The sequence below is a fragment of the Gymnodraco acuticeps genome, unplaced genomic scaffold (genome assembly GCF_902827175.1).
Source record: "Gymnodraco acuticeps unplaced genomic scaffold, fGymAcu1.1, whole genome shotgun sequence".
NCBI classification, from domain to species: Eukaryota; Metazoa; Chordata; class Actinopteri; order Perciformes; family Bathydraconidae; genus Gymnodraco; species Gymnodraco acuticeps.
In genome coordinates, this window is record NW_022990502.1 from 1,320,852 (window position 1) to 1,347,594 (window position 26,743).

Below are 26,743 nucleotides of genomic sequence, written 5' to 3' on the forward strand. Positions count from 1 at the left end.
TCGGGAGTAATGTGCAGTACCGGAGTCCACCAGAGAGGCAGCCGCTGCGGGACATTAGCCTGCGTACTGCGTAGCCTGCCCTGAAGAAGAAGTGATCCTTCCTAGTGCCTGACAAGTTTTAAGCTAATAGCCTATACAGTTATGGATATTAGAAAATTATTGTCATCGAAGCAGGCGCCACAAGCTGCAGCAGCAGTATCAGCTGCTGACAACAATGTAATCACCAGCAGTGAAGAAATGGATGTTTCAGGTTTGTGAATCTAATGGTGATATCTGCAGTAAGAAGTGAAAAAGAATGATGTAATGTTTATGTTATAGCTAGTAAACATGGAGTAACCACACTAAGTATACCCTTATATGTTAGTATGTATACAGAACATGACTAAAAATTATCCTAAGATGTAACGTTAACCCTTCATACCTCAGTCTACTTTTAAGAAACTAAAATAACGTATTCCAATTTTTATTTTGTTTTCGCGCGTTACACCGGCTCTCGTTTCAGTACACATAACAACGGAACTGACAGGCAACCCTCTGAATCAGACTCCGATTGGCTGTGACTGCATCCACTCAGAGTGTCCGATTCAGAAACGTGACTCTTACACTCTTTACGTCACAAACAAAGATGGTGGATGAGAATAGATCTATAAAACGATAAGCAATGCGCCAGAATCAAGGTGAGACTATCCCCATCCTTTAAAACTCTACGCACATTTGTTTCACCGAAATAAGTAAACAACTGTATTTGAGTGAGTTAAGGCATTAGTTTGCTTCATTAAAGGAAGTTAATGAATAAGTGTTCTCCAGTGCCTTTTGTCCGCTTTAAGGTAGGGTTAATGTTGCTCTCAAAGTGCACCAGATTGATGCTTTTAACTTCAATATTTAAAAAAAGATCTTCCCGGGGGAGCATGCCCCCGGATCCCCCGAGAGGAGTGTTGTGAGTTTTCATAGTATGTTTAATATTTAAAACGAAAGTTAGTTATAATCAAATATAATCAATTATATTTTTGTATAACCCACAAGGAAAATGCTTCATATTTTAGGTTTTTCTATAGTTACAGTATAAACAAAACAAAGTGGTTTGTTTAGGTTGAGTGTGTAAGGTCTATGATTTATGGGTGTCTCTGATAAAGAGAGTAGGCCGTTTTCTCCCTCTCCTCTGGCAGCAGTTCACAGGGAGGGGGGCTCCAGGCTTAAGGAGAAACACAGAGGCCTCAAAAAAGGGTCAAGTCCTTTTTACACTAACATAGGAAGGTGTGTCTTATGCTATAAGATATGGAACATGTCGAGTCATGTCCAGCCTTGTACATTAGAGACCATGCCCAGTTTTCCACAAATTGGGTGTAGAGGAGGAGTTTGTTTTTTTGGGGTTTGGATCCGGTTTTTTTTAGCATAAAGAGACTGGTTTTTTGAGAGAGAGGGGGGGAAACCCCTGGTAGACTCTCTCCCGGTAGGCTGTGTGCTTCAGAGTTGGGTTAATAGCTCTCGGTAAAGGTCCTCTCACACTTGGTAAATATCTCTCGAATTTCTTGGTTGTTGGCTGAGTGGAATGATTTGATGAGAGATGTGTTTGTGAATATTATAACCCGCCACCTGGGATGAAATCTTCCTCCGAATTATTGCGGACAGGAATGGGTTTTTGAATGTTAATCCGCCGTCTGTGTTGGAAAAAGTGTATGAATATTATAACCCGCCACCTGTAAGGAAATCTTCCTCCGAATTAATGCGGATAGGAACGGGTTTTTGAATGTTATACCCGCCGTCTGTGTCAGAAAAAAGGTATGAAACTGATGTGAATTGAGTTGGTGAATGAAAAGTTGAATGCGCTTTTTATTGTCACCGGTCTTTTTTATGAGGAAATACCTCTAAATTCTATCGGGAGATTTTTAAAATGTCACAACTGAATTGGGCAGTTGAAATTAAAACATTTTGGTAATAAATGTAAGACTGTGAATTAAAGGAGACCTATCATGCTATATTTAAATGATATAGTGTATGACCATACCTATATAAGGTATATTTATACATTTTATTTTTCAAAATACCAAACGGATCATTTTTTAGCCATGCCTCGTTTCGCAGCAGCTGACCACGCCTCCCTGCAGAAGAGCGGGGCATGAGCCGGTGAGAGTCACGTTACCATACTTGCTGTGATTACGAGTGTGGAATAAACATGTCATCTCAGAGAAATGCATGTGTTCAAGCATATTATCAATTTGATCCAGAGACTGACCCTGAAGCAGCGGAGGTTTTGGTGGAGTTGCAAAGATCTCGGTTGCAGCAGGACGTTTCTGAATGGTTAGTTGACAAGCTGTTGTCCCTATTTATTTTACTCGGTTACGATGCGTGCTACTTATTCCGTTCATATTTTGGCTAATTAGCAAGAATGCAATGTGTAAAGTTTATAACTTAGAGTTTGTAACGCAAAAACAGCAATACATATATATATATTTATAAAGGGAGACATTCATATTTTCAGCATATATACAATGGCCTCATTGCGTTTAATAGTTTACAGTCCTTTTCTTCCAACATTGTGCAACAACCGTTGGAAAGTTCAATAACTTAGGGTGATAAAAAGTATAACTCCAACAACACCTCAGTTGTCAGCAATGTGTGTAGTTTCATGTGTTTTTAAAAGCTCAGTTATTGACTTCTTTCTACAGGTGTACATGTGCAAATTGCGCCACGATGCCTTCTGAACGGAGAATGTGTGCTGCATGGAGATACCACAGGTAACATTTTTGATAGCTTCACTAAGTTGTCTGTTTAGAGAATACATTTTTCACATGTCATTCAATATATGTTTATCACACTAGGTGTCAAGACGGATGCAGGAACTTGAGAACTCTGTAACCTGTATGGTGGACCATCCTGGATTGGAGCCTGTGTGCCTGAATGTGTTCTCCCTGCAGAATGCATTGAATATTTACAGAGCTGAACATGGTGGACTACAGTTGAGGCAAATAGAGCAGTGAGTGGTTAGTTTGTTTTGACTGAAATTGTAAAACGAATGCCAATATTGTTCATGGAAATAAATACTGGTGTATATGGCTTTATGCAATCTTTCATTCTGTCATTGTACATGTACTATTATATACTACACAGCAATGGCATAACACACCCATGTGTAAGACAACAAAAGTCCACACACAACCTTATGCTTTTGAAATCAGAATATTCTTTACCCATCCAAACATGAATAATCACGACACATTTGATATCAACTCGGAACTTTATTGTCAAAATCAACGGTTCTTTGAACCCATAAAAAAAAACTAAATTTACTTGTATTTTGTATAAATTACACTAAATATTTTTTTTAATGATTTCAGGCGTCACAGGTATCTAGCCTACAGAAGCTTTGTGAGCTGGTGCTGGGGCTTCCTTGGACGCAGGATCAGAGTGGTGATTCCGGCCTGCGTTGTCCTCAAGGAGGCAGGAGTTTCCTGATCCGCAAAATGTCGATGTTGGGTTCAGACAGAAGCCAAATTTAACCGTGTAGCATACCCGGCGATGACCTCGTCCCTGTCAGGTCGCTCATAATGGTGCAGGGTCCCGGCAATGCACGTGGCCGTGGTTCATTCCCCTGATAGGTGGAGAGTTGACCAATAAGCGGAGCACGTCTCTTTGTGACGTAGGAAAGTGTTGAAATCTGGATCCGTTTTTTTCAGATCCGTTTCAGCCACTTTTTTAGAGATTTGGCGAAGGAGAAAAATAGAGAGGGTTGTGTTTTCTGACACTTGGTGAGTTCCCTGGAACACCGGGGACACATATTCATGTATAAAAGACGTCCAAAGGTGCATTTTGCATGATAGGTCCCCTTTAAAGTTTCATATTTGAACATGATCACAGCACCATTTTTTTAGTATGATTATAATGTTGTAAAGAGAGAAGGTAAAAACCCTGTATTAGTTTGGACCTATTTTTCTTCAAATAAACTGATCCCACCTGTTGGACTGGGATAATTTAAAAGACACCTGTGCCCTCCTCTCCTGCTTCCAAGGTAAGACTGCACCCTGCCACACACACTTAGGTAGGAGCACACTCCATTTACTGATATCAAAATCCTTCGGGATCCCTTAAACAGATTAAAAAAGAGTTGTCTGAATTGAAACAGCAGTTAATTGAACCTAGGTTCTTCGGGAAGTTAATAGAGGTGAGATCTTGCTGATGTTGGTGGATCTGAGCCAAGCCGCAAACTTACATAGACTCAATAACTTCGGTCAGGTCAATTAGTAGGTCAGAGTAATTTACCGGAATAAATTATCAGGACCTCTCCGACTCTAAACAGGAGGCGACAACCCCCCTAAAGGATGTTCCAACCCCCCACTTACAAAAAATAGCACTTTACCCCTGCACCCCCCCCCCCCCAACAACTCCTGGGCTAAGCCCCGGATCTTCTACAATCCTAAATCCGCCACTGGTGTGGAGGGAGTACGAGACGGTAGGAGTTGTGTTCGAGTGTGGGGAAAAGTCATGAGTGTTATACTATTGATTGGTTCTGTAAGGCGTGGCTGTGGCCGTCAATACCAGAAAATAAAGAGAACATTTTCGACATTGAAGGCTCGAGTGATGCTATGATCTTGAATAGCGGTGAACGCTACAATATGAACAGGCTTGTGCTTGGCCCACTGGTATTGTTTGTTTATTCATTTTGAAAATTAACTAGCAACGCCGTGCTGTCATATAGCAACTGCAGCAAAAAAATCCTGGCGCCGCCCATGCTGCCTCCCTTTATCATCTGACACTTGGCTCCTGGCTTATTTTCTATTATTTATTGCGGTAGCGGGATTTTGCCATGGCCTGTGCGCCCCTCTCTCCTGACGGCTCGGGTGCTATGCTGTGGCTGAATAGATTGTATGTATGGGAACCTGTAAATTCAGTTATTGATATCTATGTGTTTAATTGGCCTCTAAATAATATTATATGTACCTGTGCCCTTTTCAGGGGTGCTATTAATTGCTTTTAATGCCCCCCCCCCTTCGGGACTCTGGAGCGGTTCGGGCTCTCAGGGAACTCGCCAACCGGGGCTGCAGTCGAATAGTCCATTTAGCTTAGGAACCTTCCTAACGGAGTGAAATGACCCAGAAGTCCCTCAGTGGCAGCCATGATAAGTGCCGTTCGAATTCTCTAGAATGATAGGAAAGGAGGTTTCAAATTTCCTTTATAACCTCCTTTAGCTTAGGAACCACTGGACCCAAGCCCCCAGGAAGTGCGCCGGAGTCTGATGAGAATATTCGTTGTGGCCAAACGGCGGTACTACACTTCTTTTAGGTTGCTGGGCCCGGAAACACTTTTTCCCATTGACTTACATTGGGAAAGAGTGGTCTGTAACTCGTTGGATAATTTTTTTTAAACTAAATAAACAACCCAGTATGAACACTTGTATAGCCCTTATTAAAAACATTCGTTCCTCAAGTTGTAAACATCTGCTAATAACGTTATTCTGAGAGTTATTTCCCTCTGCATTATGAACGCGCATCTAACCCACGGGACCGCGCCGCCCGGCACATTCAAGTTACGTGTTCAGCACTACATGCGTTTGTCTTTACCATAGACTGGTCTTGGTCTTTACCCATGGATGCACAATAAGAACGGACCCATATCGCCTTACTGCCATCCCACGGAGCTGTAATAATGGATATATTGCACATGTTTGCTGTAATTCATCATTTGTAAAATATGATACTACATGGGCTGTATGATTAAATCTTGTACCGTAAATGTTGTATTAAATAAAGTTAATATTACCGACGTTAGATTAACGTCCCTGTAGCTTATTATTGCACTAAGAAGCTTATTGGACTGTGTATATATATATATATATATATATATATATATATTAGGGCTGTCAAGTTAACGCGTTAATAACGCGTTAATGCAAAAAAAAATGAACGCCACTAATTATTTTAACGCGATTAACGCATGTGTATTTTTTTTCCTCGGCCGCCCCGTAGTTTCAGAGCGCATCGAGTTTAAAATACCATCTACAAGCTGATGCTGACAGCCCCGCTCCTGCCGCCCGCTTGTGGCAGACCACACTTCCACGCTCACCGGCAGGCACCGACTGGCTATTGGGAGGAGCGGGAGGGTGTGTGTATGTGTGGCTCGAGCGAGCGAGAGAGAGACCTTACGTGCATTGTTGTTGTTAGCATCTGGTGCTAGCTAGCTGCGCTAACAGATATAAGGAGCTGCTTAAATGAAAACAGAGGAGCGACATTTCGCCGACAACTGCGCCGAGCACTTGACTTTATGCAGGCAGCCAGACAGTGGGACATTGTACGAGAAGTCAGCACACTCAGCACGGATAGTGCAACATGATTGCAGCGTCCAGGCAGCTCCCGTTCGAGCATATACCTTGAGTTGCACATAGCTCCAACGATCCATCTCTCTCTCACACACACACACACACACACACACACAACACACAACACACACACACACACACACACACACACACACACACACACACACACACACACACACACACACACACACACACACACACACACACACACACACACACACACACACACACACACTAGGTTCCAGGTTGAATTGAGGCGAATATTTGTAATGTTCAGAAGTTGTTGTGTTTAATATTCATGAGAATATTTGTCATTGTTCAAATTATAATAAACATTAGCATAAAGCATATTTGTCCACTCATATGTTGATAAGAGTATTAAAAACTTGAAAAATATTCCTCTAAGGTACATTTAAAACAGATAAAAAATGTGCGATTAATTTGCGATTAACTATGGACAATCATGCGATTAAATATTTTAATCGACTGACAGCCCTAATATATATATATATATATATATATATAGTGCAATAATTCTTTCATGCTAAATGAAGCTCTGTTGGATATCACCAGATCCTGTTGCAGCGTAATATAAGTACATAACGATTGATGTGTACATTAGCATAATTACTAGCTAGCCGCTAGCTGCTAACTGCCGCCTCGTTAATATCAAATCCATCATAATAACAAACCATTACCATGCTGTCATGAACGCACGGTGCTGTTACGTGTACGCAAATTGACGTGCTTGATGTGAACGAGCATTTTGGTTAAAGTTGCGCATTCGCTATGAGCGCACATACGGGTACTTCTCAGGCATGCCGGGTAATCTGTGACGTTTCACTCTCTCAAAAGTTGGGCCATTTTATCATCATGCGCTAATGAGCAACTCTCATAGGAATGAATGAGGCCCCGCCTCCCACGCTGTATCCAGTTCTTATTATACATCCATGACTGGACCTCCCTAACACAAAAGGAGAGGAGAACATGCTGCCCCACAATGCCTTGCAGCCGCAGCATTTGAAGTCACACAACAGTCGGCCGTTCACGGAAACAAACGATTATGACGGAGAAATTATATCATGAAAGTTACGGTGCTTATTAAGCATTTTAAAACGTATGTGGTAAGTTGCCAAAGTGCTTTGTTTTGAACGTTCATCATTATTATAATCAAAAAGAGAAATATGAACGTTAGTTTTTACTGAAATGATCAAATAAAGTCAACATTTCACTGAGCTGTGTGGGGTTTGTTCAACTTTTAAAATATGTTTGAATGGTGATATACACAGTGATAGGTGTTAAAGACTAACGTTTATAATAAATACATTTGTATTGATTTTAAGATATTTTCATAGTTCATACAATCATATGTATTGGGATGATTTGTATTAATGTGGACCGCAGGGAGAGGGTGACTAGCATAAGTTTCACTTTCATTTTTTATTTCAATTCCAATTTTAGTCATGAAGAATATGTTTCTCTGTTGTTCATAAAGCAACAGCGTCAGAGCACGGTGCAGAGTCTCTAGATGAGTTTACAGTAGTCCCTCATTCTTATCAAACATCCATGTTGTAGTCCGCTGCAGAGATGGGGACTCGAGTTTGTGACTCGGACTCGAGTCGCACTTAAGTCGCACACACAGAGACTTCAGACTTGACTTGGACTCGTGTTTTGGGACTCGTGAACAATCATTGTGTTTTCTATTTTTGGCGTATTAAAGGTGGGGTATGTAAGTTTGAGAAACCGCCTCGAGATCGCTAGAATTTGAAAATACACAACCGGAGAAAATCTGCCACTTCCTCACAGAGCCCCTCCTCCAACACACACGAACGCGCACATGACCAATGAGGGCACGAGATAAGTTTGTGCCCCGATGGGAGGCTGACAGGCAGGTAGGCCATCCAGTTATTTTAGCCGGGCCGGGTATCGGGATGTTAAGAGCATTCCATGGAATATAACAAAAAGTGTATCTCGAGCCGGTTTCTCAAACTTACCTACCCCACCTTTAACATTAACATTAACATCATGGTAACACCATGGCGACCGGCGGCACACCTACAGCTGTACCGCTTGTAATTAGGTTCAACTATAAAAACTTCGAACAAAACGCCGGCGGCACCAACAAAAGGAGCGCACACTGCAAAGTCTGCAATATTAAAATCAAGGATGCTGGTGCAACAACGTCAAATGTCATCAGGCACTTGAAAAACTCACCCGGAGAGGTCAGTCACATTAACGCATATGGACGGTTAGCAAACATGTTTAGCTCAGCATCAGCTATGTAATGTTAACTTAGCTTGCTACTAGCTTTGTAACTGAATATTTGAAAAGATGAGTGAATGTTTGCTTGTCACACTTGTTTGCGTTGAGTGGCGTTGACATCCAACTCTTGACATGACATAAAAAAGGTCGGTAACGTTAATCATTACGTTCCGCTGCCACCATCTACTGGCTAACGTTAAACGTAGAAAAATACATAGTTACATACATAAATACATCTGTCGGTTTATAGGCAGGTTACAGGTTTATTGTTGACCACGTAACGTTAATGTTACAGGTTTATCAGGTTACCATTACACTGGGTTTGAGTGAGAGGATAGAGGAATATGTTTATTTATAGTAGACTTAAAAGATGTCATTAGAGACCCAGTGTAATTAAACAATACGGTTGCAGAGGTCAAATTTTAACATTTTTGTCCACTGGCCAAATGGCTAGCCTAGTGAATGTTGAAATGTTACCAGCCACTCAATAGATTGCCATTGTTATTTGTGGCTGGTGCGTGCAACATACAGTACCAGCCACTTGCATGATTTACCAGCATTTGGCTGGTAAATGGTAGGGGTGTAACGGTTCACAAACATTTCGGTTCGGTACGTACCTCGGTTTTTTGGTCACGGTTCGGTTCGGTACGTTTTCGGTACAGCAGAATTTTTTTTCACAAAACAAAACATATATATATATTTTTTTTTTATTATTATTAAACTGTGAATAATGTATTCACTCAAATAAATACAAAATATAATAAAATAAACATTAAGGTGCAGCATTTCGATGAACTGAAATAATCTGTATTTGAACTTTACTGTAGGCTATTAGTACTCACAAAACATAAACTATTAGTTTTGGGTTTTTAATTATTATTAAACTGTGAATATTCACTCAAATAAATACAAAATATAATAAAATAAACATTAAGGTGCAGCTTTTCGATGAACTGAAATAATCTGTATTTGAACTGTACTGTACTAGTTCCTAAGCAGCCAGTTTGACATTATGACTTGCTTGTCATTGTATTTTCATGTTTTTTTAAAGAAAAATTAACTTGTCGAAAGGGCAGATCTGCTGGCACTACCAATGACTCCTGCTGTGGAGAACACCCTCTCTCTAGGGACAGAGGTAGCAGATACAGCCAGGTAGCGCTTTGCTAACGAGGCAACATAAGGATATTTGGCGTTTGTAATAGCTTTGGCTCGGTCTGAACTCTCTGCGAGTGGTGGAGGCTTACATGCTAGCGGGAGTTGGGTTTGCACTTCAGTGTTTTTTCTTTTGGTACCGGTGATATTCAAGTTCGGGTGATGCCTTTTCAAGAGTGTGCAAGTTTGATGTATTGCCAGCCGCGTAACCAATGTTAGTTGAACAATGCCGACAAACAGCTTTGGTTCGGTCCACCTGTCTTTGTCCTTCATCCTTGTTCGTAACTGCGAAACCAAAATGTTCCCAAACCGGAGACTTCAATGATGCTGGAGGATTTTCGAGCTCAACTTTATCTGCGTTCGCCATTAATTTTCGACAGTTCCTCAAATTACTGACTACATTTGAACGCATCCCTGTGACCAGCTCTCATAGTGTGCCTCTCATCCAATGAAATGACTTGCTCGCTCTCTGACGCGTTGAACCCAATGTGAGCAAATTACTCTGAATGCTGCGACGCAGCACCTGAGATTACTTCCAACAAGTTGTTCACGTTCTCAATTTTTTACGTTTAACGTTATATTCGTTCGGTACACTTCGGTACACACCTGTACCGAACCGAAGGGCCCGTACCGAATAATTTCGGTACGGGTACGTGTACCGTTACACCCCTAGTAAATGGTGTTAATGGTAGATATCTCTTTTGGAACAGGTCATGTTTTAATATCACCAGTTCAGTATATTTCAGATAATATTGCAGCAATAGTTTTTTAGTTGCAAATGGCACAGAACAAATGTTTACTTTTAAGTACTTTTAACACAGTTTCCCTGCGGGGGATTAATAAAGTATTTGTGATACTGATTTTTTATTCTGAAGTGTTTTTCTTATAAGTGGTTTGCATTTAGCTAAAGTGTGATGTTTTTCCTCATATTGCATTGCAATAGCCTGTTTAAAGTGATAATATAACAAACAACTAATCAGTACTGATACCAGAGGTGGGACCAAGTCATTGTTTTGCAAGTCCGAGTCAAGTCTCAAGTCTTTGCGCTCAAGTCCGAGTCAAGTCTCAAGTCTTTGCGCTCAAGTCCGAGTCAAGTCTCAAGTCATTGTTTTGCAAGTCCAAGTCAAGTCTCAAGTCAGGATGGGCAAGTTCAAGTCAAGTCAAGTCCTAAACTTTGACAAAACGAGTCATAAACAAGTCATTATGTGTTTTTCACCAAATGTAATGACATCGATCAACAGAATAATACTTAATAATCAAACTGCTCTTTATTAGTCACATTAATAATTTAATAATCCATTTTCTCTCTGCTGGTAAAGTAACGTGTGTTTTTCTAATTTAAGAGGGATCAGTAAGGTAAGGCTACCGTGACGGTTTGATTCAGAAGGAGTTTAATGTATAAGATCCATGATGTTGAGGTGACCAGAATGTTTATTTCCACTGTGTACAACATGTTATAAGGGACCCACAATCTATCTTTATGCAAGTGATAATGTGCAGCGAGGCGGTCTCTATGGGGAAGAGAACACCTGCATCTAGATCCCTCTGCAGGTGGTACTTTAAGTATATTTTGATGCTAATACTTTTCTACTTTTACTTGTAACATTTTGAATGCAGGACTTTTTATTGTACAGGGTTCCTGCAGGTTTCGCCAACTCAAATTTAAGACTTTTTAACACCTTTTTAAGACCACTTTGAATAGAATGTAAGACCTATTTCACGGCAATAAAGTATGAAGGAAAATGTATATAAAGAAGAAATACGTCCCATAATCACTTACAAAGTAAATGTATTCATGTTCAACATAAGAACAATGACTGAACACAACAGCACAGTACAGAACTGTGTTAGCGTGTTAGACAAAAAGTGTGTATGTGTGTGTGTGTGTTAGGGCTGTGCAATTAATCATATTTTAATCGCAATTACGATTTTGGCCTGCCACAATTACGAAAACAACATAATCGGAAAAAAGATTATTTTGCTTTGCTAGGTTGTGACAGTGCACTACAACATATTTGATCTAATTAATTTTTTAGTAATGTATCATTTATTTAATTAATTTTTGTATTGGTTTTTCAGTTGAATTATACGTTCAGGGTAATCAACAGTTAAAAAGATACTGTTCAACAGTTCAATAAATGGATGTTTTCAAAGTCAATGTATAATCGTATTTAATAATCATGATATTAATTATTGACCAACATAATCTTGATTATTGCCATAATCGAGCAGCCCTAGTGTGTGTGTGTGTGTGTGTGTGTGTGTGTGTGTGTGTGTGTGTGTGTGTGTGTGTGTGTGTGTGTGTGTGTGTGTGTGTGTGTGTGTGTGTGACAAGAGCTATATTCAGAGCTCTGCTGCCTTGGCGACACTATTTCATCGTTGCTGTTGTATGATTGGTGTTTAGCTACGGTATTTAGCGTCTACAGCACCTCCGCTTTTAGGGTTGACGTAGACCCAAACTTCGCCCGGAGGAAGTCTTGGCCTCTAAATAAATAGGAAGGTCTTAATTTTTAAGACCTTCTGAATCATATTTAAGACCTTTTTAAGGCCTTAAATTCTGATTATCAAATTTAAGACTTGTTAAGCCCCAGCGGGAACCCTGATTGTAACTTTTTTAATTGTCTGAACTTCTCCCACGTCTGACAATAAATCCTGAGTGGTAACCAAAAAAAAACCCTGCTCTGAAGGTTATTTTCATTTTACAAATCCTGCACTCAGCTTTGCTTTCTCCAATATCATTGAAAAGCAGCCAGATGCTGCTTCTTTTTTCGGTTTTCGCTCATTTCTTGACTTTTTCCGACGCGCTTGCATTTAAATCTGGCTCCCCGTCTCCCCGTCGCTCTGTACAGCTGGCCTGTACCACTACACATGCTGTGCCCCCCACCCTTCTTTCACATAATGGTATGATCCTAGTGTGTCCTCGCATATGATTGGCCGCATGGTGGCCCAGCTAAATAAAGACCCGCCCCTGCCTGCAAGGATTCTCAGCAAGAGTAGGAGCGGCTGGAGATTCTGCTTTCCCCGACGGGAGTCTGCTCTTCTAACGGCAGCTCGCGATCGGCGTGTTGGAGACCTCTGAATTAAAGTATCAAGTCACCTCAAGTCAGAAGGCTCAAGTCCAAGTCAAGTCCCGAGTCATTGGTGTTCAAGTCCAAGTCGAGTCGCAAGTCTTTTGTGATGTTGTCAAGTCGAGTCTCAAGTCATAAAATGTGTGACTCGAGTCCAAGTCATGTGACTCGAGTCCACACCTCTGACTGATACTGTATGCTAATAGATATAGGAGTGATAATAATACAGTAAATGCTTTGAATTTCTTAGATATAGCTGTGCAGTATTCTTAACAGACTGGATAGCAGCAGACAATAGAAGGCTTATTACAACCAGAAGAGACATGAGACTTTTATTTATTAGAGACTTGAGACTTGAATTGGACTTGTGACCAGAGACTTGATCAAGTCTCACCCCACAAAGACTTGAGACTTGACTTGGACTTGCAAAAAAAGACTTGTGAACATCTCTGAAATATATATCACTCAGTATAACAGGCCTACATTACTTTCTGTATTTGTATGCTGTAGTTTAGTAGATATCTACAAACAAAGAGTCGATATTTTTCTAAGACCATTTAGTGCTTCACATAATAAAATACACAACGGCTGTAGCCTGATTATGCTTTAGGAGCAGTAGGTGTGTGTAGGTGTGTGTTGTACACTGCGTAGATGCGGCGGACAGACGGGTCTCAGTTGGTTTGGTGTCCTATGCTTACTTTTAATACTTGTACAACTTTTGGCCCGTAATTTCAATACCCCATTTCAGCGACCAGAGAGAGGGGTGGGGGGGATATATCCAGTCTCTGATTGTGTTACGTTATTATGAGAGTGCTCTCATACTTGTTTGATTCTGAAATTGTATATATTTATATACATATATGTGTGTATATATCCGCATCTGTAGCCTGTTATTGTCTCATTATACCGCACTGTGAATGAAGTAAAAGTAAATATATAAGCCATCATGAACACATCTGTCCATCAGACAGAGAGGGCTGCTGTGCCTCCTGTCATCATTAATGGACGTCTCTTTAAAATGACCGCTCAGAGGAGAGGAGTTCTCATTTCTCTAACCGCCTGCTGCTTCCACTCCTCTCTCCTCGGTTCCCCTCCTCAGTCCTCCGCTCGCATCTCCACATGCTTATTGTAGTGGTAAGTGCACTGCCTTGCGGCCTGTAGCACCATCCTTGATGGAGCATATGTGTGGGCTGGACCTGTATTTTACAGGAAAGGAGTGAGCAGAGGGTTGTGTTGTCGATTCTTGTTCAGTTTTCTGTGACTATCTTCCTCACCCTCTCAGACTTTGAGTTGCGCGCGCTGCTAAAGAGACGCGCTACCATGGAAACCAAACAATGGTGTAGCTGTATTAAAGTCCGAGTGGAAACAGTCCTGAGTAAATCTGATTTTGTCAGAAATCGGGAGAAATGCAGGAGAAATATGACCCCGGGAGGAAACCGGGAGAGGGCAATGAAATCGGGAGGGTTGGCAAGTATGTGCTAGACACAACTCTTATTAATCCCCGTACCAGATACTATACAATGCTGACGGAGGCGAGACGTACGTTATTCACACGCTTATCCCCACGTACGTACGTTATCAACACGCATATCTAAGATAGCGCTTTCTAAGCTACGCCGCCGCCACGTGAGCGCATACTTTGAGAGCACCTATGATACGTTGCCATGACGTCTGACATCGTCGTGACGTCGCCTGTATTCTACGTCAACCCATTTGAAATTGATGGAGGCGTTGGCGTACGTTGACACGTCAGTGCTCCGCTCAGTTAGCTTAGTTATCTGTTCTTTGGCACAAGTCACACCTCATAATGAGGTGTGATTTGTGCCAAAGAACGAACTCACTGAGCAACCAATCGTGTCGATCGTCGCCTACCATGCCCTGAACTATGCCGCGAGAGAAGTAACGTGACACTCTCGTCGCCACCCCTCTCGTCTGAGAAGCTACGTGACGTCTGCGTCTGAATTTACTTTACTTTGGTAGTTATCACCAAATAATCCAGTAATGTTACAGCTAGCCTACTTAGTTGCCGTTCAAGCTAGACTCTATTTCAATGTAGTTTTGGTATTCAAATAATGTTACACCTCTTGTATGCCCTGAATGCAAAAACAACCACAGACGAGAATATATATTTTAATTATCAAAATGATAACAAAGGCTGAACAAACAGGAGAAGCCTGTCCTCCCTTGTTCTCCAGGAGAAAACAAATGTTCATATAGTTTTGTGTGTAAAATAGATCGCTGCAGTGAACACACCTTTATGTATTTGTTTATGGTTTATTTGATATGGAGTGATGCAGTATACATAGAAGTTCAGAGAAGAAGCAACACCTATATATTGTTTATTTTTATTTCATTTCATTTTGGCACCATTGCAGAGGCAAATATAGAGTTAATGTGCAGAGATTATAATGTCCCGTAAACTCAAATATATATTGTTTTATGATGTTTAGTTGACAAAATAGTCACTGAGCTACATTTTGCTGAACTCAAGCATACATCTGAAGACAAGAGTTGTGTCCCCCTTTGGCCAGAAGGGGGAGTATATATTTTGTATAGATGTTGCAACTATACAGATATTTGGCAATACTATAATGTAACTGAGGTCAGGTACGGGTATGGTGGCCGAGCACGCGGTTGCCTTCTCCGTTGCCACGGCGCTGCTGGCGTTGGGTGGCATCATGCTGGAGCTGCCGGAGATCATCGGCAAGGCGGCAGAGGTCTCCCCGTTCCCCCAGGAACCTCACAGATCCAGCGCCACCTCTGGCTGCAACAGGCGGCTGTTACAGAGCCGGCCAGGAAGGTCCTGCTGGATGCTCTGATCAAGCATGTGGGCTGGCTCAAGCATGTGGGCTGGCTCCAGCCCGGACGGGCTGGCTCAAGCACGTGGGCTGGCTCCAGCCCGGACGGGCTGGCTCCAGCACGTGGGCTGGCTCCAGCACGTGGGCTGGCTCCAGCCTGCGGCGAAACCTCAGCGGCAGCAGCAGCAGCAGCGGCCAACACGGCCATAGCGACAGGCAGAGAGACGCTCGCAGCAACCGCAGCCGAGGCGTGAAGGAAATAAAAAAGAAAGCTTATTTCCCAACCTTTTGTCTGAGTCATCAGTTTCAAATGTGTTTCACATATCCCCCACTCTGGGTGAACCAGCTGCCTATGACCTATCGGTTAATAGCCAGCAGGGTTCGTTACAAAAGCCTGCACATTTTAATCTATCGGTTAATAAACTGCAGAGCGCAGTAACTATGCCAGCTGCCTCCAATCTGTTGATTAGTAGGCAGCAGGGTTTGCTGCAGAGGCCTGGTGGTTACAACTTTTCGGTTATTAAACCACAGACCTCGCGGCATTCCTCTGTCCGAGATACGCCACATACACACGGTCACAATAAGCCCATGAGCGCCGTGGTAACGCCTCATGTGGATGTCACTGCACACACCTCCACTCATCCTCTGAGCGTGTACGCGCCTCATGATGAGAGTCGGAGTGAAACACAGCGTGTGGAGGCCTCCTCACAGCCCTTTCGCTCTTGGCCCACCTTGGGTTGCCTCACGGGCAGCGGCGGCGAGGGCTCTGGCGTGGCTCGTCGTCATGACGACCACAACACATCTCGAGCATGTGCGCCCGCTCTCAGAGTGTTTCTCGGAGTGGCAGCGTGTGTGTATGATGGACAGATGGATGAGCAGGCTAATCAGCAGAGGGTACATCCTGCAGTTCGCCTCCCCCCCACAGTTTAACAGGATACAGGAGACACGCCTGTCATCCCGAGAACAGTGTATTGCGCTCCAAACAGAGCTATGGGAACTCCTGTTGAAAGAGGCTATTTCCAGGGTTCCCCAAGGGGAAGAAAATCAGGGGTATTACTCCCGCTATTTTCTTATCCTGAAAAAGACGGGGGGAATAATAATAATAATAATAATGCATTACATTTTTTATTAGAGCGCTTTTACAGGTGCTCAAAGCGCTTTACAAGTACACATTACACATATAAGACATGTAAGAGTCATTACTGCGGACATTACCCAGGAATGAGACCCATCCTCGATCTGTCAGCGTTCAACAAGGCAATAATGAAAAGGCCTTTTCACATGCTGACGGTCAAAAGGGTGCTAGAGTTTGTTCACTAGGGAGACTGGTACCCATCATCCCACAACACAGGAAATTCCTGCGGTTTTCATTCCAGGGAATATTGTACCAGTACAACCGTCTGCCGTTCGGTTATTCCCTGGCTCCTCGCACCTTTTCAAAGTGTGTAGAGGCGGCATTGCAGCCGCTACACAGAGGAGGGATGAGAGTACTGTTTTACCTGGACGACCTGCTGCTGATGGCTCGCTCCAGGGAGGAAGTGGCTTTACAGACGGTACAGCTCATATTGCATCTGTCAAAGCTGGGTTTCATAATAAACTGGAAAAAGAGCTGTCCTCTTCCCTCCCAGAGTATTGTTTACCTGGGTGTGGAATTGAACTCAGCCCGCATGAGAGCGCGACTCTCACGGCAGAGAGTGGAGACGCTGACAGCTCTTCTTCGACGCGTCACACCCCGCAGCGTGGTGACAGCCCTCTCCGTGATGCGGCTGCTCGGCATGATGGCAGCCGACCACGGGGTGATTCCCCTGGGTCTTCTTCACATGAGCATACTCCAGAGGTGGTTTATTCGCCTACGCATCGACCCCGTGCGACAGAAGAGGCGCATGATGGCCATCCCTTTGTCCGTGGGTTCAGACTTAACCTACATGAAAAGTCCCCACGTCCTGTCAGAGGTGTGGCCCTGGGCAGAGTTACGTCACACATCTCGGTGTTCACAGACGCATCTCTCTCAGGGTGGGGAGGAACGTGCATGTCGCAGGCAGTGGGAGTACAGTGGCCGGCTCACATGTCTTTCCACATAAACATGTCTTCCCTCCCAGAGTATTGTTTACCTGGGTGTGGAATTGAACTCAGCCCGCATGAGAGCGCGACTCTCACGGCAGAGAGTGGAGACGCTGACAGCTCTTCTTCGACGCGTCACACCCCGCAGCATGGTGACAGCCATCTCCGTGATGCGGCTGCTCGGCATGATGGCAGCCGACCACGGGGTGATTCCCCTGGGTTTCCTTCACATGAGGAGACTCCAGAGGTGGTTTATTCGACTACGCATCGACCCCGTGCGACAGAAGAGGCGCATGGTGGCCATCCCTCTGTCCGTGGGTTCAGACTTAACCTATTGGAAAAGTCCCCACGTCCTGTCAGAGGGTGTGGCCGTGGGCAGAATTACGTCACACATCTCGGTGTTCACAGACGCATCTCTCTCAGGGTGGGGAGGAACGTGCATGTCGCAGGCAGTGGGAGGACAGTGGCCGGCTCACATGTCTTTCCACATAAACGTGCTGGAATTGATCTCCGTACGGAGAGTAATTCAGCATTTTGCCCCGTTGCTGCAGAATCAGCATGTATTGATTCGCACAGACAACAGACTACAGGCAGCCTACATCAATCGCCAAGGCGGTGTACGCTCAGCGCAGCTTCTGAACACAGCCAGACGGCTATTGATCTGGGCGCGCGCACACTTGCTCTCCATCAGAGCACTGTATGTGCCCGGCGAATTGAAAAGAGGGGCAGACCTCATGTCCAGAGGAGGTCCTCGCCAGGAGGATTGGAGCCTACATCCCGAGCTGATCGCTCAGGTTTGGAGCTGGTTCGGGAGGGCGAAGGTGGATCTGTTCGCCGCACACGGGAACGCGCAATGCGCCCTCTGGTTCTCCCCTGGGGGTGGACGCGTTCGCACATCGTGCATGGCCCAGGGGACTGTTGTACGCCTTCCCACCAGTCCCGCTGATTCCTCGGTTCCTGGACCGAGTGCAGGAGGAGCGGCTGTCAGTGATCCTAATTGCCCCGGAGCGCACGGGCGCTTCCTGTTTACCATGCCTACAGCGTACGCTGTCAGGCAGGCCGTGGAAAATTCCGGGGCGCGGGGACGCTCTCTCACAGGTGGAAGGAGCGATCTGCAGTCACCCAGTGATAGGCCAGCACTTATGGGCATGGCCCCTGAACGGGAACACTTAGAGAGGTTGGGTCTCTCTCAAGATGTTGTACTATTCAGGGAGCCAGGGCCGCGCTACCAGAGCGTCCTACACAGCTAAGTGGACAGCGTTGGTGTGTAGAAAGAAGCCGGGACCCCACTACGTGCCCCCTGCCTCACGTGCTGTCATTCCTCCAGCTGTTGTTGGACAGGAATTTGGCTTTCAGCACAATCAAGGTATATGCGGCTGCCATATCATCTTGTCACGTGGGTTTCGGAGCCGGGACGGTGTTCAGTCACCCCCTGACGAAACGTTTTCTGCAAGGGGTACGAAGACTCAGACCGGTATCACGCGTACTGGCGCCTCAGTGGGATTTGGCTTTGGTGTTACGAGCACTAAGCAAAGCCCCATTTGAACCGTTAGAGCGGGTTCCCCTTAAAATGTTATCAGCCAAAGTAGTACTGCAAATTGGCTCTAACATCAGCAAAAAGGGTGAGTGATTTATCCGCTCTCTCTGTGGCCCCGTCATGCCTCCGGATCCAAGGAGATGGCAGTTCGGCTGTGCTGCGTCCTAACCCAGCCTGTATACCAAAGGTCATCACAAGCTCTTTTAGGTCAAGAGTGATCACCCTGGATGGGTTTTTTCCGCCTCCTCATAAATCGGAGGGAGAAGCCACATCTCATCTCCTCTGTCCGGTGCGCGCGCTGTCCTGCTATGTGGCGCGCACGGTGGCCTGGCGCCGTTCTCAGCGCCTGTTTGTGCATTATAGAGAGCGCTCAATCGGGCAACCTCTGTCTGCACAACGGCTGTCACACTGGCTGTGTGAAGCTGTGTCACAGGTAGTGCTGCGTACCGGTACGCCGAACCGGTACTGGACTTGTAAAAAGTTTCGGTTCAAGTCCGGTTAAAACCGGAACGTCGGGAACCGGTACTTGGACTCGCAAAAAAACTAGCACTTACGTATATTCTGGTGTCTGTGGTTATTTAAACATTCCCTGATAAACGTTATTCAGCGTCAATAAATGAGAGCTAATCCCAGTGTGCTCAGTGTACAACATCACATGTCATTTCACCTTCGATTCACGGTTTGAAAACGTAGCATTTCGCCACATGCTAATGCTAACCAGAAATGAAGAATTTTCATAATAAAATTATTAAGTTAATAGTGTGAACTTCCGTTTTTTTCAGAATAAAACTGATTTAAATTAAATAGTGTATTTAATTCAAAATTACGCCATATCAACATTGATTTTAATTTCTAACAGTATGTACATCACTATGTATGTAGTATGTACTGTATAATGTACACATGTAGAGTTGTGGAAAATACATGGTGTACAGACAGTACAGTACACTCTGACTGTACAGTCACTACAGTGTAGCCTATACTGTATAGTAGGTGTGTAACAGTGTAATGTGTATAGTCTACTCTACACTCTACCTTTCAGCAACGTTTTAGGGATTTAGGCTCAGTCAGCTCAGGGACTGTTTGGTAAATGAAATAAATGTTTGAACTTTGTAGTAGTTCACTGTAGTTGCTGTCATAAGTCATTTGTAGACTAAGTGTCAAAAAGTGTTTTTTTTACATTTGTACTTTGTAGAGAAATGTAGACACAAGTTGGAAGGGAGCACAATAAACCTGACGAGTTTGAATTTGAGTTGATTATGAGTTAATTTTCAATTGATAATTAGCTCACAATAAGTTCACTTTAGTTACTCACACAACTTGACACAAGCCATAGGTTCAGGTCCGGACTTATAAGTCCGGACCTGAACCTGAACCTCTCGACTTGAGTCCGGACCTGAACCTGAATGTGAGTCCAGGTACGCAGCACTAAGTGTGAGTATGAGCAGCTCAATTAAAAGCAGCGGCAAATGGGTGCGTTTTTAAAAATAGGAAGTGTTTCGGCGGACGTGCACGATTTAGGCAGTTTGTTCCAAATTGTTGGGGCATAATAACTAAAAGCTGCTTTTCCATGTAGTGGTTATTCTCGGAACAGAGAGCAGACCCGACCCAGAAGACCTGAGACTCCTGGATGCTTCATATGGAGGAGGTCGTCTATATACCTCGGTCCTAAGCCATTTAGTGATTTAAAAACTAGCAGTAGTATTTTAAAATCAATTATTTGGCAGACTGGAAGCCAGTGTAATGATCTCAGAACCGGAGTGATGTGATCCACTTTTCTAGTGTCAGTGCCACTATTATGAGCCACTTTTCTTTCTATATTGTAGCCTGACAGCACATCGACTGTCAACAAAACAGTTTCTCAGTCCAATGCTAAGTTAGTGGCAGGCCCTGTGTGACTGGAGACTATAAGGCAACACAAAACCCAAACATGTCCTTAATGTTACTCAAGGCAAATATATGTAATATAACCGCAGCTAACTGTGGGGCTACAAACCCCTCATACTGTGAGTTAATAACTTGAGATGGTTATGTTGTCTAAAGGGGAGACAATCATTATGGTATTAGGCCATGCAAATACAAGGTCAACTTAGTGATAAAATAAGTGTTGCATAATATATGTTCTTGAATAATGTCATTTCATAAATAGTTGTTAATGATTACATGTTCTCCTTATTCAGTTCCACTATCAGATGATGCTGATGGTGATGGCCCTGAGGGAGAGATGCAGGCAGAGCTCAGTGGACAGAACTGGCAGGTACAGAGGAAACTGTTTCAATAGGCCATGACTGACACTGAACAAAACCAAAGGAAATGTAATGACAACAGTATAAGCAAGCTATGTTCATGTTCTCTCAATTATAGTTATTATCAGAGTTTAATCCATCCCAATATTCAGTACCAGCAGATGCTGAGGAGGTTGACAAGTCAAGATTCAGGGTCCAGCACAAGGGAAATTGCAACTGAGTAGGGCAGCAACGTTGTAGATATTGACGATACATCCAGCAAAACGTCCCCAAAACTGGTATGGCCTGGCTGGGTGTATAAATCCCGGCCTGACCTATGGTCCCTGCTGACACATCACACACCCATACACTACACACACATTACTGATTAAACTGATATCACAATTGAGTTACTCTCTTTAAATAAATATACTGTAATTGGAAAAGAATCATGTGTGGTGTCCTTGTTTTGTCCGTCCTTGATCCAGGGCTCCCTATTGTTGTATGTAGGTTATTCTTGGTTTTAGAATGAATTCTTTAATGGTGTTTTTCAAATGAAGGGGGAAAATAATGAAATAAAGTAAAGTATTAAGACTCAGTGCGAGTTATTACTTTCTTCAAAAATACACAGACATTGCAGCACATCGTGTCACGTCTTTGCACAGCTTTTCTCAGCAGCAGAGTATAATGTGTTGGTGAACCTTTGTTTCCTCCTGATAGAAGCGCTCACTTAAAGGTATACTCAATTCAATAGCTTTATTAGCATGACCTCAGTTACATATAGTATTGCCAAAGCTCTGTATAGTTGCAACATCTCTACAAAATATAAATATACAATACTCCCCCTTGTGGCTAAAGGCAGACACAACTCTTGTCTTCAGATGTATGCTTGAGTGCAGCAAAATGTAGCACAGTGACTATTTTGTCAACATCATAAAACAATACATGAAATTACAATCTCCGCACATTAACTCTATATTTGCCTCTGCCATGGTGCCAAAATGAAACGAAATAAACAATATATATAGGGGTTGCTTCTTCTCTGAACTTCTATATACTGCATCCCTCCATATCAAATAAACCATAAACAAATACATAAAGTCCTGTTCACTGCAGCGATCTATTTTACACACACAACTATGAAAACTTGGTGATATACAGTGGCATTTTCTCCTGGAGACCAAGGGAAGACAGGCTTCTCCTGTTTATTCAGCCTTTGTTATCATTTTGATAATTACAAATATATATTCTTGTCTGTGGTTGTTTTTGCATTCAGGGCATACAAGGGGTGTAACATTATTTAATACCAAAACTATATTGAAATAGAGTCTCGCTTGAACAGCAACTGCGTAGCTGTAACATCACTGGGTTATTAGGTGATAACTACGGTGGCCCTGACACTAATGCTGTGGTGCAGGACACCACAGCATTTCAGAAAACACCACAGCATTTCAGAAAACACCACAGCATTTCAGAAATCACCACAGCATTTCAGAAAACACCACAGCATTTCACAAAACACCACAGCATTTCAGAAAACACCACAGCATTTCACAAAACACCACAGCATTTCACAAAACAGCATTTCAGAAAACACAACAGCATTTCAGAAAACGCCACAGCATTTCAGAAAACGCCACAGCATTTCAGAAAACGCCACAGCATTTCACAAAACGCCACAGCGTTTCAGAAAACGCCACAGCATTTCAGAAATCACCACAGCATTTCAGAAAACGCCACAGCATTTCACAAAACACCACAGCATTTCACAAAACACCACAGCATTTAAGAAAACGCCACAGCATTTCAGAAAACACAACAGCATTTCACATTGGACGGAAAGGATATTCCTTTAGGGCAGTGCTTCTCAAAGTGTGGTCCGTGAGCGCCCCTAGTGGTCCGCGAGTATATTGGTAACATTTCACATTTGAAATAAATAAATACATTTAAGTTGTCCGCACTCTCGCGGGAATATCTCCGCCATGGAGCGAGCTTAATTTTTCTTTCAATTGCATGATATAGCCCAGCGCAACACCTTCATCACACATGTAGCCACTTGTTTGTACTATTTTCAGGCGATTTGTAATTTGTTCTAGAAAAACGATGTGATTTTGGATATTTGTGGAGTTAGGTGGTCCGCGAGTGTTTTTTTATTTGTCAAGTGGTCCTTGGTATGAAAAAGTTTGAGAAACACTGCTTTAGGGAGAACACTTCTTGTTTGTGATTGGACAGAGCCAGCCAGAGAAGCACTGCTGTGATTGGTTGTTTTTTGCTGCCAGTCAAGAAATGACGCTTCGTGATTGGTCAACACCCGACAGCGAAATATGTCACAACACATCAGCCGTTAGCACACACTCAGAGCTCACAGCTCCTCATATCTGTTCAGAAACTGGACACAAGTTAAACATGTACAAACCACAGACTGTCTATGTCATGGTGAATACAGTCGCTGCTTTATTTATGTCTGTATGACGTTGTTGTGAGTGTGGACGGAGCAGCAACAGGTTAGTTTAGCCTGATTGGTCCGATTCCATTCAGAAAACACGCATTTTAAAAGCTTTTCGCCTGCCGTGTTATCTGCAGACTTGTCAAAGCGTTAATTCATGGTTTTTACTAACCGTTATCAGTATGTAGTTACTTCGGCATCACTTTGAAACGTGTATTACAATTAAAGGGATAGTGGAAATGGAACCTCAAATAGTTTATTTTTAACTTATATACAAGCATAATTACGTACCAAAACAATCACACCTGATTAAAAAAATATAATAAATGCCTTACGCATGTTAGAAGCACTTTATTGCAGCTTCCCCGAAGTTTTTTAGAAACGAAATGTTCGACTCAGCCAAACCGGAAGTGACGAAAACTTAGGAAGACGATACGATAACAAACCATGGCGTCTATGCAGAATGAACGTGGAAGGGCAAATATACCAGACAAAGAAGAAGGATTGTACGAGGTATCCAGTGATGATAGCGAGTCAGAAACATCCTCTCGGCTTTCCTACGAAAATGTCGTTTTAGGAACTGAATCTGAATCCGGTTCAGTAAGCGACGATGGTGACAATATTGAGCCAGACGATGGACCATTACGTCCTTATTTGTTCGAGCCCGAGCCCGAGGTGATGGTTCACGGCATGGGCAATGGCGAGGATGACCAGGGCCAGGCGCCAGATGATGCACCCCTACGCACAAATAATCTTGACTGGTAGGTCCCTAAGCATAGCTCACGCATTTTAAAATCACCTGTAGCCTTTACAAATATTAATCATTGTTAACCAGTTAATCCCGAAGGTCCCCCCAGTGGACCCCTCCCACCGTTTTTTTTCTCTCACATGTCTCAGGGCTTCTTAACATTTATGAAACTATTAATGTTTCATACCCTTTTAAAGGTAAGAAACTCCGCTAACTGACAATAAGAAAAATTGTTAGCTAGAAAAAACACAAGCGTAATACCAAGCCTTTGAATTAGCATTGAGCGAAACAATGCTAACTAATGCTAACGCTTTTTTACACACAACACACGGTAGAAATGCCCTTATTACTATCTTAACTGCACAAACAAGATATACGATTTAAAGCTGAGACTCCACAGATTCCACACATGTAATGTCATCACTGTAAGACCTCGAATTCCTATAGCTATCAGCCAGAAAAGAGAAAGTAAACAACATCCGGTTCCAAAAATATTACAATAATTACGTCTTACCTTTTTTGATTTGTGATCAAAAGTTGTGTTCAACGGAATAAAAACGCATCTCAAGGTTAATCCAATGTCGTTGTGTCACGTAGAATTTTTTACTGATAATCAATCATCATATTTATGGCAATATACTCGGCTATTCACATGCAAATGCTATTGAATGTCCGCCATTGTTTGTGCCCGTCTTCCTATGCTCTCGTCATCACCCGAAGATTCCCGACGATTCCCGAAGTATTTCGTTTCATTGAGAGGGCGCAGTAAAATTGAAAATAAAATGAAACTAGGCGCATGAAATTAAAAAAAATTGTTTATTATGCTTATTTTTAATAAAAATACATAAGTTAAACCCAAAATTCGCGGATTTCCACTATCCCTTTAAATCACGGTCAAATATGTTCATTTTGTTGTAGTTGGTATCTCCCATAGAATTTACATGGAGATACGCCCCACCCCCTCTCCAGCGCCTCTTGTTTGAATGACAGGAGCAAACACAGCTGACAGCCACGGTGAAACTCGAGCGATTAGAGCGATGCGAATATTGGGTGGTCTACCATAGTATTTACATGGAGATAAGCCCCTTAAAAACCATGAATTAATAAAGCATTAATTCTGTGTTTACTCCTGTCATTCAAACAAGACGCTGGAGAGGGGGCGGGCCGTATCTCCCTGTAAATCCTATCGGAATCGGATCGATCAGGCTAAACTAACCTGTAGCTGCTCCGTCCACAACCTCATACAGACATAAATAAAGCAGCGACTGTATTCGAAATTACATAGACAGTCTGTGTTTTGTATATGTTTAATGTAGCTGTGAGCTCTGAGTGTGTGCTAACAGCTAACGGCTGATGTGTTGGGCCAATCACGCAGCGTCATTTCTTGACTGGCAGCAAAAACAACCAATCACAGCAGTGCTTCTATGGCTAGCTTTGTCCAATCACAAACAAGAAGTGTTCTCCCTAAGGAATACCCTTTCCGTCCAATGTGAAATGCTGTTGTGTTTTGTGAAATGCTGTAGTGTTTTGTGAAATGCTGTGGCGTTTTGTGAAATGCTGTTGTGTTTAGTGAAATGCTGTAGTGTTTTGTGAAATGCTGTGGTGTTTTGTGAAATGCTGTGGCGTTTTCTGAAATGCTGTTGTGTTTTGTGAAATGCTGTGGTGTCTTGCACTTCAGGGCCACCGTAGATAACTACCAAAGTAAAGTAACTTCAGACGCAGACGTCACGTAGCTTCTCAGACGAGAGGGGTGGCGACGAGAGTGTCACGTTACTTCTCTCGCGGCATAGTTCACGGCATGGTAGGCGACGATCGACACGTTCGTGAGCTCAGTGAGTTCGTTCTTTGGCACAAATCACACCTCATACATAGTACTCACAGGCGCTCAGACTCACAGTTGCCTCCCGCAGCAGCTCAGCTGCAGTCAGAGCAGAGAGCAGACATCCAAACTCTCCCGCGTCGAGACTGTAAATGAATTGCGCATGCGCCAACTGCCAAGCTGGCCTGGTTATGAGCGGGATTTAAATGTAAATGTTTCTTCACTGTCACACTATAATAGAGAGGCGAAGTCCCTCCCCTTCCGGGAGCCTCCATGGGACCCCGGAAGCGGAAAATTATACATTGAAGTCAATGGAG

At 43.2% G+C, this 26,743-nt stretch overlaps 1 protein-coding gene across 1 annotated transcript in view; it reads right to left on the minus strand.

Moving 5' to 3' along the window:
- Positions 1-26,520, minus strand: part of LOC117553048 (glucose-6-phosphate exchanger SLC37A4-like) — a 65,003-nt gene extending 38,483 nt beyond the window's left edge. Inside the window, exon 1 of the mRNA XM_034226812.1 lies at positions 26,503-26,520. The gene's annotated coding sequence lies outside the window, so the exon portion shown is untranslated. The remainder of the gene's footprint in view (positions 1-26,502) is intronic.
- Positions 26,521-26,743: the final 223 nt, after the last annotated feature.